Here is an 18,663-nt window from a genome sequence, read left to right as displayed (position 1 = left end):
AGTAGGTTCAAGAAATTGCGCTAGAAACTCAATTGTTGTGTTATTTCAGTTGTGTCCAATTCTTCTCAACCCCATTTGGGCTTTTCTTGGCAAAGATACTGTAGCAATTTGCCATTTCCTTCTACAGATTATTCTTATAGATGAGGAAACTGAGGCAAACAGGGTTAAAAGTGACTTGCCCAGGATCACAGTCAGTAATTATCTGAAGCTAGATTTGAATTGAGGAAGATGAATCTCCCCAATTCTAAGCTGAGCTATCTAGCTGTCAGTAACTCATTGCTCAATAAATAATAATGTCTTGCATTTAAAATGTCACTTTTACATTAAAAACTCACATGCAACAAGGTGGAAAAGGTTCATTTCTCAATTGGCAGATAGGGAAATTGAGGTATAGAAAAATCAAGTGACTTTGCCCAGATTATTCTTATCAAGATTTATTTGTTTAGACTAATTACTAGTGAAATCCCCCAAAAAAAGTCACAGAAGAGGAAGTTAAAAATAAAAAGATAGAAATATTCAATCAATTTTAAAAATGCATATAAACTGGCATTCATGTGGGAAAAGAATTCCTATGAAAACAATCCCTTTGGGATTAAAGATGCAATTTTATCTGGAAGGATTTTTTTCCCTGTGAATTATTCCTGGATTAAAAACTTTGATGTTCTGGGATAGAAAATCCCACACTACAGTTATGGGAAAAAGCTTTCGTTGCCGTAAGTCTTGGGTAAAAATGGGAAAAAGATGCTGGGGGGTGACAATGGCTATTATTTTCCCAGTGCCATGATAGAAGTGTGACTCTGAACTACATACATATATTCAGTCCTGAAAAACAGATGAAATCTAAAGACTTTTTTTTTTAAAAAGTAGGTTAAAGTTTTATAAAGATAGCTAGGAGATAAAGTAAACAGAGTACCTATTCTGGAGTCAGGAAAACTCATCTTTGCAAGTTTGAATCTGACCTCAGACATTTCCTAGCTGTGTGATTCCTTGGCAAGTCACTTAAACCTGTTTATTTTACTATAAAATGAGCTGGAGAAGGAAATGGCAAACCATTCTAGTATATTTGTCAAGAAACCCCAAAGTTATATATCTAATGTCTTTTAAAAGTCCTAAGTATATAAGAGGTAATATCTGTCCATAAATATATTACTCTCTATACACATATATAGACATGTATGTATATACACAGATGCAAATAGATGAACATATAAATTTCTATGAATTTGTCACATATGTAGGTATAGTATATACATCCAAGCCCAGGTAATAAACATCATAATCTTTGGAAATTCTAAGGAAGTTAATCAGATCATCACCCTGCCAAAAAACATTTGTATATGAGTGTATATACAAATAGATGAACATACAAATTAGTCTAGATTTGCTACATATATAGATTTGGTATATAATAATAATAAGTAGTATTTACAGGTTTGTAAAGTATTTTACATATGTTGTTTTATTTGAGTCTCACAACAACCCTGGGAGGTAAGTATTCTTATCTCCATTTTACAGATAAAGAAATCGAAGCAAGCAAAGTGTAAATTATTTGCGTGGGGTCATATAGCTAATAAGTATCTGAGGCTAGATTCGAACTCCAATACTATATCCACCATACCACCTAACTACCTCCTCATCTATTTTGATGACCTACTCATCATTTTCTGATCATACATATCTTCGATAACATCTCCTACTCTAGTTCTTTTTTTACAGCTTTTTATTTGTTCTGACCTACTCATGACCACCATGTCCCTCTGAATAATATTAATTTTTAATTCTTCTTAGACTGCAGTTTTCTCTATCTCATAGCTCTACAATCCTAGTAGACTATTAGTGTTAAAATAACCGACTTTTGTTTCTGGGAATATATAGGGATTATTAAAGCAATTTTCTAATTTCCCAAAGGCAATTCAGTCTGCTGGTCTCTAATTTAATTCTGGGTACAATTCTTCCATTTGCAATACTTAAATATACAAATGTGCACATACTGATGAATGCACTCTATAAATTGTTCATCTAACAGCATGTCATAATCTGGGCAATAGGCATTCGTCATCCACTTGTATTTTTTCTGTGTAGATTTTAAGGCCAAACTCATGAGAATGCAATATAATGCAACCAATACAATATCATCCACAGACAGAAGTATCTGACGAGTCCCACCCTTCATAAGAATCTTGCCCCAGCTTGGAAAACACTGCATTAGATCTCTTCCATGAAAGAAGCAGCACCTTTGGTGAGCATATATTTCCTCATTCTGTTTCTTACCTGGAATTAATGATGAGTGAGTCATTGAACAAGCTTATTTCTGTTATATCTTTCAAACAACTTTAAATAGTTCTACTATGTGAATGGGATACACCTTAGAAGTGAGGCTTCAGGGTGACATTTTGTTCTACCAAATCCAATTCCTTTTTTTGTTCATCAGCAAACAAATAAATTAAGATCATGCATTCTCTTTATCTTTCCAAAACTTATGCAAAAATAAAAATAGAGTAGTATGGAATATTGCTGAGGAAACCTTGCCTACTAATATTTTCATTCAGGATGCCCTTGATTCATGATTCTCTTAAAATTTTTATGTAGATGAAATATTAAGTATATAAGTCATTTAAATTCGCCCTAAGGCCTGTTCGCACTAAAGAGTACCTTAGTTGCTTTTGTTGTTGTTATTGTTTTTAGAGACAATCAAGGCTGAATGACACAACTAGTAATTATCTGAGGTTGGATTTGAAATTAGGTTCTCCTGACTCTAGGGCTAGTGTTTTATCCACTGTACCACCTACCTGTCCCAAATTCCCAAGTTATTATGGAAAAAAAATAGGTTTAATCTCCATATTGACCAGATTTATAATCATTTTTCAGATAAAGAAACAGGACTGAAGCAAAGCAGTTTTTGGTAGGATTAGACCTTGGATTCAAAGGATAAACCCAACCCATTCGCCTCTGGTGCTTTTTGGAAGGGTAATGGCTTTAGTTAACCACCTTTGCTTTCCTTGGAGGAGCCTAGGCCTTCCAATGATTTTAAGATGCTGACTATAGTGATTTTGTGTGTTTGTTCATTGGGTTTGGTTTTCTGGAGTGTGGGAATATAAAGTTGGCTGTCTTCATAATGGATTTTCCATCTGTCCATGGGACTGCATACAGTGATTGATTCTGTATTACAGCCAGCAAAGCCAGCCAGGGTGAGAGATATCCAAGGAATAGGAAACTAAGATGAAGGAAAAGGTGCTGGTTTGGGATTGAGTCTAGGTGGTTTTTCTCCTGCTGGGAAATTAACACCTGTGAAAGACTCACAAGCAGCTCTTTTCCATAATCTTCTCTATTTGATACATAGAAAAGAGTGTAAATTTGCATTATCTGTGTCTGATGCAAGGGCATCTCATAATTCTGTTTCCAACAGAAGAAAAACAGCAACTAGTAGGCATCTTGTATCAAAAATCAGCCAACTGGGGACTCAAGATATTGAAAAAAGTAATTAAATATTGAATTGTTTTAAAAACACTGTCAAACTATAGCTGTTTGGGCATTACACCTTTTGATGTTGTGCATACCCTCCAATAGTTATGCTTCCTTATAGATAAAGGCAAAGCAATTGCTCACTCCTTGTACATTATTACTCTGAACTGAACAAAAATTAGATATTGTATATCATCATTTCATTCATTTTAAGGGGCAGCATGGTAGTATAGATAAAGTAGTGATCTTATAGTGAGATAAGGGTTCAAATTCCACCCTCACTCAATAGTTAAGTAATGATTAAGCAAGTCACTGATTCTCTTTGAACCAAAGTTTAATAGACTCTTCCTGACTCCAGATTCTTTCTATCTATCATATCACCTACCTGCCTCTATTACATTTTCTCTCAAATGAGATAAAGTATGTAAAGTTCTTAATAGTATTCTTTATTGACTGAATGCATACTAAATGCATACTAAAATCCATAAATCTGGAAATTTAATTTCCACCAACTCAAAGAATTAGATACCTTTCTTATAAGATATTTGTGTTTTTCCACTTTGATCCCCATGTTATTACCCCAGCTCTCAATTGTCCCATTATATTTTATTATATTATGTTATACATTACAATAAACCCCACAAAATAAACAATATATATCATATAATATATATTATAACATGTAATATACAATATACATATAATTTTATATGTTCTTTACATAAATATTATGTATAATATATTGTTGAAATAACAATTATATAATATTTGATAATTGTACAATATAATAATATTGTAACATATTATAATGATTTTGAGTAGGTAACATTATTGTTCCCATTTAACTATTAAGGAAACAAAGCAGACAGAAATTAAGTCATTTGACAGGGTCACATGGCTAAATAAGTATCTGAGTGTATATGTGAATTCAGGTCTTCTAGTCTCCAAATTCAGTGCTCTATCTACCTCTAGATCTATTATTCTATGACTTATAAAAAGGCCCCAAGTATGTTGGTTAGAGTGCCTCTGTAGGGGCAATTTGGAATCCTTTGGAATTTGGGGTGCATCCCCAAGGGAAAAACAATATGAAGAATGTCACAGAATGAGAAAGTGTAGATAGGGTGACATCTACACTGTTGGAGAGAAAAGGCTACCTCATGAGATCACAGAGCCATTCAAAACAGAAGTGCCAGGGCAGCTAGATGATGCACTAGATAGAATACTAGCTCTAAAGTCCAGCCTCAGACACTAAATACTTTCTAACTTTGTGACCCTGGGCAAGACATTTAACCCCAACTCCCTCACCAAAACAACAACAACACAGAGATACCAGTGCTAGTCTTTGCCTAATGAGAATATATTGATATTGAAGAAGAGACCTAAGGGACTAATTACAGTATAAGAAAATCCAACTCCTCCTCATCCGGCCATCCTTTGGACAAGATTTCAAAGCAACCTTTTAAATAGCAATCATCCACATATGCAAAGTTAGTGACAATGGATGCTGGGCAACAAGTAAAGAATGCTGGCCAGGGGATGAGCTGGTAAAAGTGTTCTGTTGTGTTACTGTTGTTGTTTTGTTTTTGTTATCTAGTAAACTTCTTTGAACTTATCTACTAAATAACTTATTGTCAAGAATTTTTTCTCATTCTCTTTGCTTAAATTCATTCATCTGTTAAGTTACTTAGTTTAGAAGTCATTTATATCATTTACCCCATCTTCTCCCTTTCTCTCTGCACCACAGCCAAAAACAATAATTTCCGTTTTTGCTGGCCAAGAAAATCAGTAGAAAAGACAGTATTAGTCAAGTTGTTGGGGGAAACAGCTGTCAAAGTGTATGGCCTCATTCTCTAGAATTAGACATGGAGAGTAATTCCACATCCCACCCTAATCTATTGCCACCACTATCTGGAAGAGATTGAAATAAAAGCATAGGAAAAAACACCAGAAGGGAAGGAGGGAAAAGGATGATAAACTTGGCCTTGACTTTCTTGACTTTTTTTTAAAGGAATTCATTATTTTTGAGGATTTGAATACTTTCCTGCAAGTAATGCATTCAGCAGCTTCTCTTTGTATATAGAGAGGATATTGTGGTGGCAATTATTTTGTTACCTTCTAAGATAGAATTATGGGCAGCTAGGTGGCCCAGTGGATAGAGCACTGGACTTAGAATCAGAAAGACTCATCTTCAATGAGTTCAAATCTGACCTCAGATACTTAATAGCTGTGTGACCCTGGGCAAATCACTTAACCCTATTTGCTTCAGTTTCCTCATCTATAAAATGAACTGGAGAAGGAAATGGCAAACCACTCCAATATCCCTGCCAGGAAAATCTTAAATGGAGTCCCAAAGAAATGGACATGACTGAAAAATGACTGAGTCATAAAGTAGAACTATAATTAGGATAAAGGGTGATCAGGAGCCAGTAAAGATGCTCCTACATAGAAGGTATTGACATCATTGTACCAGGGCATGTTGGTGGCTGTCCTCTGACCCATTCCCTTCCAAATAGTGGACAATCATTCAGGTTGAAAGTGTATACTTCCTCCCCCCCCCCAGATGAGCTCTTTGCAGCACTATTACCCAATTCTTCTTAATTTAAGCATAAAAGTTAATAGTTACACCTCTCTTGTTGGATAAAGGTCTTCAGTGACCATAGAAATAAAAAAAAATACTGTCCTATGAAATGCATTCTCTCAAAGATATTGGGAATTCAGATCTCAGTTTTACATTGTTTTTTAACAGTATTGATTTATGACAGTCTGTTCAGAACACCATGGAAGTGTTCAGTCTATCTCTCCAGGATTATGTCCTACTCGCTAATTAAGATGGTTCCATCAACACTGAAAAGTGAAGATGCAATGTACATCTTTGGTCCCGTAAATAGCCTTCAGGGCATCTTAAATGTTCTTTGGAGTATTACTCTCAGGGTAAAACTGAATTTCATCTGCCTTCTACTGAGCCAAGAATCCTGTATCTCTCTATGCTTGTACACTTCTTTTGATGGAGTTAAATGCTGCCTTTTTAGAGACAGATGAGCTATCTTGCTGTTAAACCCTCTGGAGTTCTCATTTTTCGTTTTGCAGCTTCTAAATTTCCCCATCATTTTTGTCAGTCTTGGTATTTGCTAGTGTTCTGACCCAGATGAGTAAACACTTTGCTGTACAATAAGTTCTGAAAGCTGCCCACTCTTTTCTGCTTCATTGTTGCCAATTGTGTGTTGATTCAACTTTTCTCCAAATTAGCAACAGACTGTTCTCATTTGGAGAACCATTCTAATCTGCTGACATTAAATTTTCTAGTAGTCACCTTGCTATGGAGTAGCTGCTTTTGGTGAATGTGAATATTTAGCTTGGAGAAGATAAATCTGTGATCAGTCCAGTACTTTGTATCACACAGTGCCTTTGTCATTCTCACATTCTATTTGCCTCTTCTCCTTACAATGATAGTCTATTAAATGTCAATGTTTGCTACAAGGATGCATCCAAGAAGTTTTGTTGCATTTAAGTAAACAGAAGATACTATTGGTGACAAGAAAGTCAGGAGATGCACAAATCTTCAGTAGTAAGTAACCACTGCTATTGCTGTTTCCAACTCCATTCCTCCTAAGGACTCCCTGTAATGTCTGGCAATCTGAGCCTATTCTAGGATTAAAGTCATCCAGAATTATAAGCTTGTCCTCTTTTGGCACATTGATGATGGAGTTTCCAGGTCTTCATAAAGTTTTTACCCCATCAGGGTGTGTTATGTTGGGAGCATAGACACTGATGGTAGTGCTATAGAGCTTTCCACAAGTGAAATCACATTATCATGAGCCTGTCATTCACACCTTTTGGAAGGCATACGGGCTCGTTGACTAGATTATATTGATTGTAAAGCCTATGCCAGCTTCATGGCACTCCCCTTCACTGTGGCCACTCCAAAAAACCTGTAGCAACCTCTAACTTCAGTAAGCTGGCCTTCATTTGCCAGCCTTTTTTCACTCAGAACTGTTATTTGGATGTACTATCTGCTGAGTTCTCTCTCAACAAGAGCTGTTTGTCTTTCAGGTCTACTGGACTTTGTATCATCCATAAGTATGTACATTTCCATGTACCAATAAAGAGTGGAATCATATTTGCAAAACATATATTTATGATATATGTATGTGTGCATGTACACATATACACATAAACACAGATGTATATGTATCTATACAGATATATGTATACATATACATAATAAAATCTAAATATGTTATTCACATGTACATATATTCAGTTATTTTTCAGTCATGTCTGGCTCTTCATGATCCCATTTGGAGTTTTCTTGGCAAAGAAACTGGAGTGGTTTGCCATTTTAGTCTGCAGCTCATTTTACAAGTGAGGAAACTGGGGTAAACAGTTTTAAGTAGCTTGCCTAGGGTCACACAGCTAGCAAATGTCTAAGTCCAGATTTGAACTTCAGAAGATAAGTTTTCCTGACTCCAGGCTGAGTACTATAATAACTGCACCACTTTGCTGTCTCATTTGTATATAAGATATGTGTGTATAAATGTGTGTATTTTATAAGTGTATGCATATGGACATGTGCTGTACTGGCTAAAATGTTGACTCAGAAGATTTATAATCTGCCTTCTAGTGCTATGATTCTCAGAGTTGGTAGAGAATCACCAGTACTACTATAATTTTTGACATGTTGGCACTTTTTCAGACTAGTCAGGAAAGGGTCTGAGAAATAGGGATTGCCTCTGACACATCCACATTGTTCTGAGTCAGTAGCCAATGAAAAGGGTCATCGTGACTAATAGGAAGAAATCAGAGGATATCTCCACTTTACTCTACTGATGCTATTCTGACACCACTCTTCTGCCTCATCTAGATGTGAAGGTAACTCTAGTTCTCAAAAGTCTTTACAAGATTCTTTTTCTTTTAATGCTAATCACGGTCCTTCAGTAATTTAAAGGTTGGTCTTAATCTCTCCTCTGTGGTCATCTCTTGCATGTTCTTTTCACTTACTATCTAGCATTCCACACCAAAGATCATGTCCTAGAATTGTCTGAGGAAGTACCATTACACACACTTTACCATTAAAGAAATTGAAACTCACAAAGATAAAGAAATGGAAGACCTTCTCAGTGTGGAAATTCCTAATTGCAGCAATTCAGTAAGTTGTAGCTTATAGTTTTAGAGAGTTGTATGGGGTACAAGGGAGTAAGGAATTTACCCATGTTCACATAGCTAGTATGTGTGAAAGGCAGGGCTTTTACCTGGTTTTCTTGACTTCAACATCCATCATATTGTTTCTCCAGAAATAGTTAATGACAGAAAATTGACTTGAAGATGAGTCTTCTTTTTACTGTGCTATCTTAAGATCTGAGAAACTGACTTTGTGATTTTCTTGGTGTGCATATTCCCTTCAGTACTGCAGATACCAACTAATCATAATACCTCATACCTTTGAAGGCAGTATTTATGATGGATAAATTGTGAGACTTTGAGTCCTTTGTTCAAATCCTTCCCTCTGACAGGTCCTAGTTATGTGACTTTAGGCATATTACACTTTTCTCAGCTGTAAAATATCCATGATCACAATGCTTGCAGTACTATCTCACAGAGTTGTACATCTCTAATGAAAAGTAGCAGAAACTTTTGAGCATATCTATATCACCTAACATTGAAGCCTTTGCTTTTAGAAAAAGATATCTTGCGTTCCCTTGCCACGTAAATTCAGGGAGGACTAGCACCTTTGATATTAGGGCTTGCTAAGCCCTGAAAAACTGCTCATCCACTTCTGGTATCTACTTTCCACCTAACTCTCACATGTGGTTCTAAAAAGCTGTTGCATGTGTAGCAGCCAAACCTCAGTAAAGCCATCTCAGCAGAGAAGTTGAGAGTAACCAACAGACCTCAAACCTGTCACTGAGTTAGGGGGATGTCTACCTGAAACACATGAAGACTTTTCCCAATGCAATGAGTAGATACGAACAATTTGTACCAATAGCCACAAAAGGCAGCTGAAGCAATCACTGAGGAGTGGTTAAAGTTTTTGGTCAGGAATTGAAGATGCATCCCACTGCATCCCAGGCTATCTCCAGTCATCTTTACTTTTGTCTTACCACTGAATTTTGATGTCTCTGAAAGAAAGAAGGCTGATGACTTTGGGCAACTTTGCCTCACATAAATGTAATTCACTCGAGAGCCAAAATATTACTTCATGATGTCATTGATTCTCTTAAAAAAATGAATGACAAACAACAAAAACCTAATAAGATGCATCTTTAAAAACATGAGACTAGGACAGTTTTACTTTCTTTCCTTTTTGGTATCCAGAAAGATTAAAAATCCACCCATGATCTGAACCAGTGAGGGTAAACATACTAACTCTTTTCTCTCTCCCCTTTTAAGCCCTGTAGTCCTGAGAAACAGACTTGAGGGATCTATTTGTTCTGATTCATTTATTCCCAGTTTCAGGTGCAGGAGGCAGAATCTTCACTGATCCTGGAATCATCAAGCCATGGTGACTGGGAATCAGATTTCAGGCTGATGTTATAGCCCACCAATCTAGCAAGGAAACCCTGGAAGGTCAAGTTACCTGAGATTCCAAAAAGGTTTTGGACTTGGAATTTGGGACTATGCTATAATAGGAACTGAGATAAGCAATTAAAAGAATTCTCTTCCCTTCCTAGAATATGAAACAGTTTGGGGATGGGAAGGGAGGTTTATGCTCCAAATGTTGGGGGATATGTTTGTATATTTATTATTATACCCTGGGAGTATTTCTTTTTTTTTTTTTTTTGCTAAGGCAATTGGGGTTAAGTGACTTGCCCAGGATCACACAGCTAGCAAGTGTTAAATGTCTGAGGACAGATTTGAATTCAGGTCCTCCTGACTTCAGGGCTGCCACCTAGCTGCCTCCATAAATATTCTTTTGTAAAAGCGAATCCTTCTTTTAGTGGTTAAGTGGAACTAAAATTGAGGGAACACCATCAGTGGGGGCTGGACCAATTGCAGAGAGCCTAGACATCTCCAAACCTCCTTATGAGTATTGGAGAACCCCATGTGAGAGGTGAAATGTAACATACTTGACCTTCAGGCCAGTGATGGAGTGGGTGGGGAGTTAGTCACTAATAAGAGATAATGTTTATAAAGTGCTTTGCAAGTTTTAAATGCTATGATAATGCCCACTATTATTCTCATCTCTTTGTGATTCTTATGCAGAGTTTTCTGTGGTATCTTTATAGAAGGTTTACCAATGTTCTGGATAATTTCCTTTGGTTCTTTAACACCCTGTAGAAGCCATTGTGGCATCTAGACTCCATCCTTGTCTTGGCGATATAACTTCATTATTCCTTTTTTCATTCACAGATTTTTTAAGACTTTCTCTTGCATATGAAACTTCATTGCTAATATGTTACAGCCTACTTACACATACTGCTTTTTATATCACCTGAAGTTTTTATTTTTCCTAGATCCCGGTATTCCATAATTCAGAGCCCAATAGCATTACTAGGAGAATACTAACAAGATGAGCTTATGTAGCTTATGGAAGACTGTTAAGAAACTGAACCGATAAGTTCATTTTCAGGTTCAGGGCCTATGCACGTCTGATCCCCAGTCTGACTGATTTAATCGGGATGATTGTGATGTGAGAGGGAGCTGCCGCCTACTGAAAACATCTGCTCAGCACCAGCCTGAGATGAGAGAGGATGGGCATGTGAAACCCTTGCCAGGAATATATCTCCCTCTAGTGGCCATGCAGTCAATATTAGAAATTAGAATGTGATCAAACTTCTAAGGCAACAGATTGCTTTTAAGTTCAAGACACGGAGTATTTGAAAAGACACTGAATTCTTACTGTCCTACCTTATTTGATTTCTGCAGAGAGAGAGAGACATTTCCTTTGAATAGGTACTGTAAAGCTAGTGCTGCTGATGCTTTTTTGAATCTTGACTCTCCTCCATGGTACCTGGGCAGGTAAAAAAGAAAAAGCCTTTGCAGTTTTTTTTCAGGGATAGAGTAGAAATGGTGCCAGACCAATTCCAATAGACTTGTGATGGAGAGAGCCATTTGCATCCATCAAGAGGACTATGGGACTGAATGTGGATCACAACATAGTATTTTCACCTTTTTTGTTGTTGTTTCCTTATATTTTGTTTTCTTTCTCATTTTTTCTTTTTGATCTGATTATTCTTGTGCAGCATGATAATTATGGAAATATGTATAGAAGAATTGGCATCTAACATATATTGGATTATTTGCTATCTAGGGAAGAAAGTGAGAGGAAATGAAGGAGAAGATGTTTGGACCATAAGGTTTTACAAAGGTGATTATTAAAACCATCTTTGCATGTATTTTGAAAATAAAAAGCTAATTTTTTTTTAAAGGGAGAGTTCCAGAACTCAATGAATGGTGATTCAGACTATAGCAAATTTAGCCAAGACAAAAAGGCTGCTTTGGGCAATGTTTTCTTTTTCTAACAGTTACTATTGTCTATGTCAACACTTTATTTTATGTCCATGCAGAGCTTTGCTTTTTTTTTTTTTTTTAAAGACTATTTTCACTCAAAGCTTCCTTACACTCCTTCATCTTCTTGGAATTATAAATTACATGTTTATCATTTCCCAGTTTGGTCTGAATTTGTATTTAAAGATTGGAATGAGGGCTTAACAGGCTTAATTTTTTTTTTTTAAGAATCATTTTAAATTTTTTTTTAATTAGGCCTATGTTTTCTTTGAAATAGCAATGCCTGATGAAGAAATTTCTACCAGTACAAATCAGCAGCTAACTAAAGTCTTAGAGAGACAGCCAGATCACTGAGTAATTAAGTGAATTGGCCACAGTCAAACAGTCAGTTCATGTCAAGTACTTGTACCCAGGTTTTCTTTAACTTCATCAAGGTCAATCTATCTATTGAAAAGCTCCTTAAACTGTGGAACCCCATATGGGATTGCACAACTGAATGTGGGATTGTAAAATTATGAATTTATTATCAGTAAATATTTGATTTGTTTATCTATTTTATATATCTATATACTTGGGGTCACATGAAAATTTCTTGGACAAAAAGGTATCACAAAAGTTTAAAAAGCCCTGGTCTACTGCAACATGGTGCCTTTTGATTTAGTGTTTTTGTTTTTATTTGGGGCATTTTCTTTTCATTAATTATAGCACTAAAACATTAGTTGTGCAACTGTGGGCAAGTCATATGATTTCTGTGAGTCTCACTCTCATTTGTAATATGGGGGAAATTATATTTACACTAACTACCTTATAGAGTTGTTGTGAAGAAAGTGTTTTAAAACCTTGAACAAACTATATAAATATGAGTTATTATTACTTTTTAAATTGCCATTTAAAAATTTTAAAATGGTATTTTTGAAGAGTGAATTAGTCTTCACTGCTGCCTTAAAAGGTTCTTATGTAAAAGGACATCTCAGGTGTGTAAAAGAGTCAAACACAAACATTTATAAAGTGTCTATTCTGTCTCAAGCACTGTGCTAGATTCTTTCCTTCTCAATTTTTATAGCATTTATCTTTCCTATAGTTGTAAAATTGCAAATGAATTGCCAGTTTTTATCAGTGGAGTAAATTTATGCACTGGGAATTCCCTAAACCAAAGAAATCACAAGTCTGGATTCTCCCTACAGCCACACAAAACATCTCACCACTACTACTACATAAAACACCCTAAAAATTGGCTCTCAGTTGTACATTTTTTTATAAATATTGTTTTACATGTATTAGTCTTATTTTTTTTCACCTAAATTATCATTTCCTTCATGACAATTCTTTATTTTTGCTTATCCCCAAAACTCAGCACAGTGCTTGTCACTGTCAGTACTCAAATGATATTTCTTGGTTGATTAAAACTTTTTTTTTGGAATCTTGTCTTTTTGGTTTGGGGTAGCCCATCTGTCTATAAGTCCTGCCAGAACACTAGTTAGCTCATGTTCAGAATTAAACCAGACACAGAATTGTTATCAGTACAAAAAGCAATCAGCCATCTGTAACAAACAACTGATTACACTGACAAAATTTATTGAGCAACTGTTATGTTAAACTCTGTGTGTAAGCACAATATAAGCTACAGTCCCAGTTTTTAAGCTTCTTACAAACCAGTGTAACTGAGTTCACTGGAAAATGAGTAGGGAGTATATAACTTTTTCTTTAAAAAAAGAAACCCCCCATTCCCCCCAAATTTATTGAAAGTTGCTAATTCTCAGGCTTGTTTTGTTATTGTCATTTTTTTCAGTCATATCTGACTCTGTTTTTGGTGTTTTCTTGGCAGAGATATTAGAGTAGTTTGCTATTTTCCTTTTAACTCATTTTAATAAGGAAATAAGGAATAAGGAAATAAATAAGGAAACTGAGGCAAACAGAATTAAGTGATTAGTTTAGAGTCACATAGCTAGTGTTAGGCTCATAAAGATGAGTCTTCCTGATTCCAAGCCCAGTGTTCTATACAGTGCTCTGTACCACCTAGCTGCCTTTCCTCATACTTCCTCTAATGTAAATTGAACTCTTGGTATCTGAATTACCCAGCGGGAGGCATCATTATGGTCATATTCTCCATTTTCAACAGTCCAATTCAACATTTATTAAGTGCTTATTAAGTTCAAGGATGCTAGAGGCTGGGAATGATAATTGCTAGCATTTAAACACACACACACACACACACACACACACACACACACACGTTTATTTATTTATTTTGCAAGACACTTTTAAAGGGACTGAATATACAAAGCCACAGTCCCTGTCCTCAAGGAGTTTATATGCAGGTTAGGAAGAGAGAGCATATACATGAAGAGTTTTATAGACATTATCTTATTTGATCCTGACAATAATTTTGGGAAGCTGGTGCTAATATCATCCGCATTTTACAGATGAGAAAAAGGAGGCAAGCAGAGATTAAGTGACTTCCCAAGATTATCTAGAAAGGAAGTGTTTGAGTTGGAATTTGATCTTCCTGACTCCAGATCTAGCACTCTATACACTTTACCATCTAGCTACAAGAGAAAAGGGAGATAGAGGGAGAAAAAGGGAGACAATGAGAAAAAAGTTCCTACCCACAAGGAATTTACATTTTAATGGAGAGAAAGCAATATGATCCCTATTAAATAAATACAAAGTAGATGAAAAATAACTTTAAGTGCTAATAACTGGCCTCAGCAGGAGATAAGAGCTAAGCTATAACTTTATAGGATATAGTAGTTCATAAATGTTCATTTAATTGAATTATATCTGAAGGTCTTAAAGTTTAAAATATGCCATCACCTCTTAGAACAAGTTAAGAACCATGGAAATGAACATGATGGATGACAAGACCCTTGTATTTGTAACCTGAAAGGAGTATAGAGCTCATCTTGTTCAACCCTTCTCATTTTATAGATAAGTACTAGAAAATATATTCTATAGATATGACCAAGAAGTATTATAGGTACAATTGCTATATTCAGAAAGAAACATGAAAATTGTTTGTAACAACTTTTAATCATAATCATAAAAGACATAATATGAATATGCAAATACAGGACACTTACAAGGTTTTAATGTAGTTCTAAATTTTGATAACTTATAATTTAATAATAGCTTATAGTTTAATAACTGATAGTTTTAAGCTTTAGTAGCTAAAAACAGCACTAAAACTTGAGGGGGGGCATCGTGTATTTTATATATATATATATATATATATTTATATATAGACACAAATTTGTATGTGAAACATATACATATATCTACAAATATATTCACACGTCACTTTATAGGAGTTCTTAATCTGGGCTCTTTGAAATTTGGTTTTTAATATTGTTGATAACTTTATTTCAATATAATTGGTTCCTCTTATCATCCTTTTATTCATTTTCTTTTCTGCATTTAAAAAACACTATTCTGAGGAGTCCATAAGTTACCAGAAGAGTCCATGACACAAAAAAGATTACAAAGCTCTTTCTGTACATTCTCATTTGAGCCTTACCATTCCATTGTGAGGCAGGGAGCATGTGATTGTCACAAATAGTCCATATGAAGATTATGGTCATGGATTTTATTTTTTGCTGAATATAGCTAAACTCTAAACTGAGGCAATAGAGCTTCAAACTACAATGTGAAAAGAAAGGTAGGTATGTGGCCAACACAACTGAAGCATGAGCAATATCACAACTTTCTATCCTTTTTTAAAATCTTCTTTACCAAATCTTCTTCAATGAGGATTTATGGAAAATTTTAGGGTCTCTATTTTTCCCTTCTACTAATTTTGTATTTTGCCTTCAATAGTTGCTTCATAAAAGTTTGCCAAATTTGTTTGAATTGAATTGTATAATCACCATTATACATTTATTTTGCAAGACACTTTTTAGGGGGCTGAAGATACAAAAACACAGTCCCTGCCCTCAGGGAGTTTATATGAAGGTTAGGGAGAGAGAGCATATACATGAAAAACATATAATAACACAAAGCTACAAATAATTCCTTTGGGCTGGAAATTATGATAGGAATTCAAAGGCAGGAAAGCTCCCTGGGAGAAGAATAAGATTTAACCTGGAAATCTATCCTCATCAAAACCATTGTATGTGAGTTATTGTATATCATGAGTAATATTTTATCTTACTGAATAAATTTTTCTCTGAGATCTATTTTTAGGTTGATATTACAGGATTTAGAGATGGAAAGGACCTTACGAGTTATTTAGACACACACACTCCATTTTATAGATGAGGAAACTGAGGCCAAATGTTTAAATGACTTGCTGTGGGTTACATAGGTAATCAGTAGCAGAACCTATAACTTCTACATCCATGCAGGGATGAATGGCTTCCATTTGAATTGTCTTGGGAAGATTTTGAAGATCACCTGGCAAGTTAAGGTACTGGGCATTGAGGTCCCTTCTCTGGTTAAACTGCCAAACATTCAAACTGTACTGCAGAAAGCACAACTCCAATGGGCTGAGCACATTGTTTCAATGCCAAAAATTCGTGTAATGACGATTTTACTGAGAACGCACACAAGACAAACACTGGTATGAAGGCCAGAATCAATACAAAGATTGTATGTCTCTCTGGAGCAGTCTGGAATCACTTGTGAGGCGTGGAAGACACTGGCACAGCATGGCATGCCCATATCAAAGAAGGGGCTGTGTGTGCTCTACGACCAAAGCAGAATCGCAGCATCTCAAAAGAAACATGAGACATTAAATTTAGAGACATCTCCACTGCAAATCTCCAGATGGACTATTTGTGCCAACCTGTGGTAGAGCCTCCCAAAATGTTATCAGTCTGATCAGTCACAGTTGGACACATTGTATCTTGACTCCAACATAGTAACATTCTTTTGGTCTTCTTGCAGAAGGAAGGACAACAATCAACCATTTGTCAAGAGCTAGAAAGCTCATCCCAGAGTTCCGGGCTAAAACAAATAGAATGGGCATACATACAACATACAGTGCCTCCAAGCTACTCTCTAAAATACTAAATTATTGATCAGTTTCTCTTCTACTTTAATAGAGCCTCTTCCATCCCTTCACACACCTGGACCCCTCCCTGGTGCTGCTGAAGTTTAATTACTTACAACTAAAATAAATTTAATTAAAATTAAAAATGTGTGTGTGTGTGTGTGTGTGTGTGTGTGTGTGTGTTTCTGGCTAGAGAAGTCTTCTTTGAGCCATTTGCACGCAGAGAGGAAGGGATTGTGGAGACTCAGTGTGAGTAGTTTTCTGACTTTTTTTTGTTTGCTTGCATTTTGTCTTCTTTCTCATCTTTTTTCCTTTTAGATCTGATTTTTCTTGTGCAGCGTGTTACTTGTGGAAATATGTATAGAAGAATTGCACATGTTTAACATATATTGATTACTTACCGTCTTGGGGAGGGGGTGGGGAGGAGGGAGGGAAAAAATTGGAACACAAGGTTTTGTAAGGGTGAATGTTGAAAATTATCTATGCATGTTTTGAAAATAAAAAGCTTTAGTTTTAAAAAAAAGGGAGAGAGAGGTCTCTTCTTAGAGTCTCACGCTCTCTTAGTGTAGGCTAGAGCAGTCAGGTGTCAGTCAAATAGCATTTAAGTGAGACTGGGGACTTTCCACAACAATTAAGCTCCGACTTATGTCAAACAGTGCAAAGCACCAGGAACGAAAAAGGAAAAACAAAGTTCCTGCTCTCAAAGAGCTCAATCTAATGAGGGGTTTCAGCAAGCAAAAAAAAAAAAAAAGGTCAGGTAGTCTTTGAGTGAAGGCACTAAGAGGCTGAAGGTTTGGCTCGTAGTAAGCGCTATTAAAGCTTAAGATTCGAGTTGATTGTCTTCCTTTCCCAATTCGGGGCGGGGCCTAGGAGAGGTGCCCCAAGCGGCGCAATGAGAGCCGCCGGCCTCTAGGGGGAGGTCGGCTCCGTGGCCGCCGATGCCGCTGAGGGAGCAGCTTCCCCTCCCCTTATCCCAGAGCGCCGCGGCGCCTGCGCCTGCGCGCTCTGCCTCCTTCCGTGCCCGCCTACCTCCCGGTCTCCCTCCCTCCCTCCGCCTGTCAGTCGCTGTGCAGCCGCCGCAGAGAGATGGGCCTGGCTCGGGGAAGCGGGGACGCTGCTGCCGCTGCTCGGCGGAGTTAAAGGTACCAGCCAGGTCCGGGCCCGGGATCATGGTCTCTGCCTTTTCCTCTCCCGTGGGAGCGGGACGGCGCGGAGGGCACTCTGAGGCCGGCGCCGGCCCAGCCCTTCATTCCCTGTTCGGTCCGTCAGTCAGTTTGTCCCCCCACCCCCAGCGTGACCACCGCCCTGCCCAACCTGGGCCCCAGCGGATCCCCGCTCGGGCATTCCTACTCCAGACCCACCCCCACCCCCACCCCCATCCCCACCGAATGTGTGGTGGAGCCTATTGTGGGCCTGGGGGAAGGGGGCCTCGGCCTCCTCAACGTAGCCATTCCGAGGACCATCTCCCCTCCCTCCTTACTCCCCCTCTTTGGGAGACGGGAGCATCTCTAACTGCAGACTGGGGAGAGGGATGAAACAGACATCGAGCGATCTTTGGAATAGCAGCGTGGGTGGATTAATAAATCCTGAGATAGCTACAAGTCTAGAAATAAATGACAGCTAAAGAGATTTTTCACGAAATAACTGGTCAGGAAAAGAAACTTGTGGATTTCTCTGTATTATTTATTTTTAAGTAATTTACGTAGGCTTTCCAATTACAGAAACAGAGGTCCAATAACTTCCCAGGAAGGGAAGCTTGTGTGTGGTTT

General features: G+C 37.0%; 1 protein-coding gene across 3 annotated transcripts in view; it reads left to right on the top strand.

Annotated features, from left to right (window-relative positions):
- Nucleotides 1-17,415: 17,415 nt before the first annotated feature.
- Nucleotides 17,416-18,663, top strand: part of ANKRD46 (ankyrin repeat domain 46) — a 37,165-nt gene continuing 35,917 nt past the window's right edge. For 2 of the 3 annotated variants that reach the window (XM_051970928.1, XM_051970929.1), the window contains exon 1: nucleotides 17,419-18,036. The gene's annotated coding sequence lies outside the window, so the exon portion shown is untranslated. Of the gene's footprint in view, nucleotides 18,037-18,663 lie in introns of all 3 variants that reach the window. The other variant, XM_051970930.1, reaches the window with a different exon arrangement.

Source organism: Antechinus flavipes, chromosome 1, assembly GCF_016432865.1.
Source record: "Antechinus flavipes isolate AdamAnt ecotype Samford, QLD, Australia chromosome 1, AdamAnt_v2, whole genome shotgun sequence".
Taxonomy (NCBI): Eukaryota; Metazoa; Chordata; class Mammalia; order Dasyuromorphia; family Dasyuridae; genus Antechinus; species Antechinus flavipes.
This window is presented reverse-complemented; position numbering and strand designations above follow the sequence as displayed.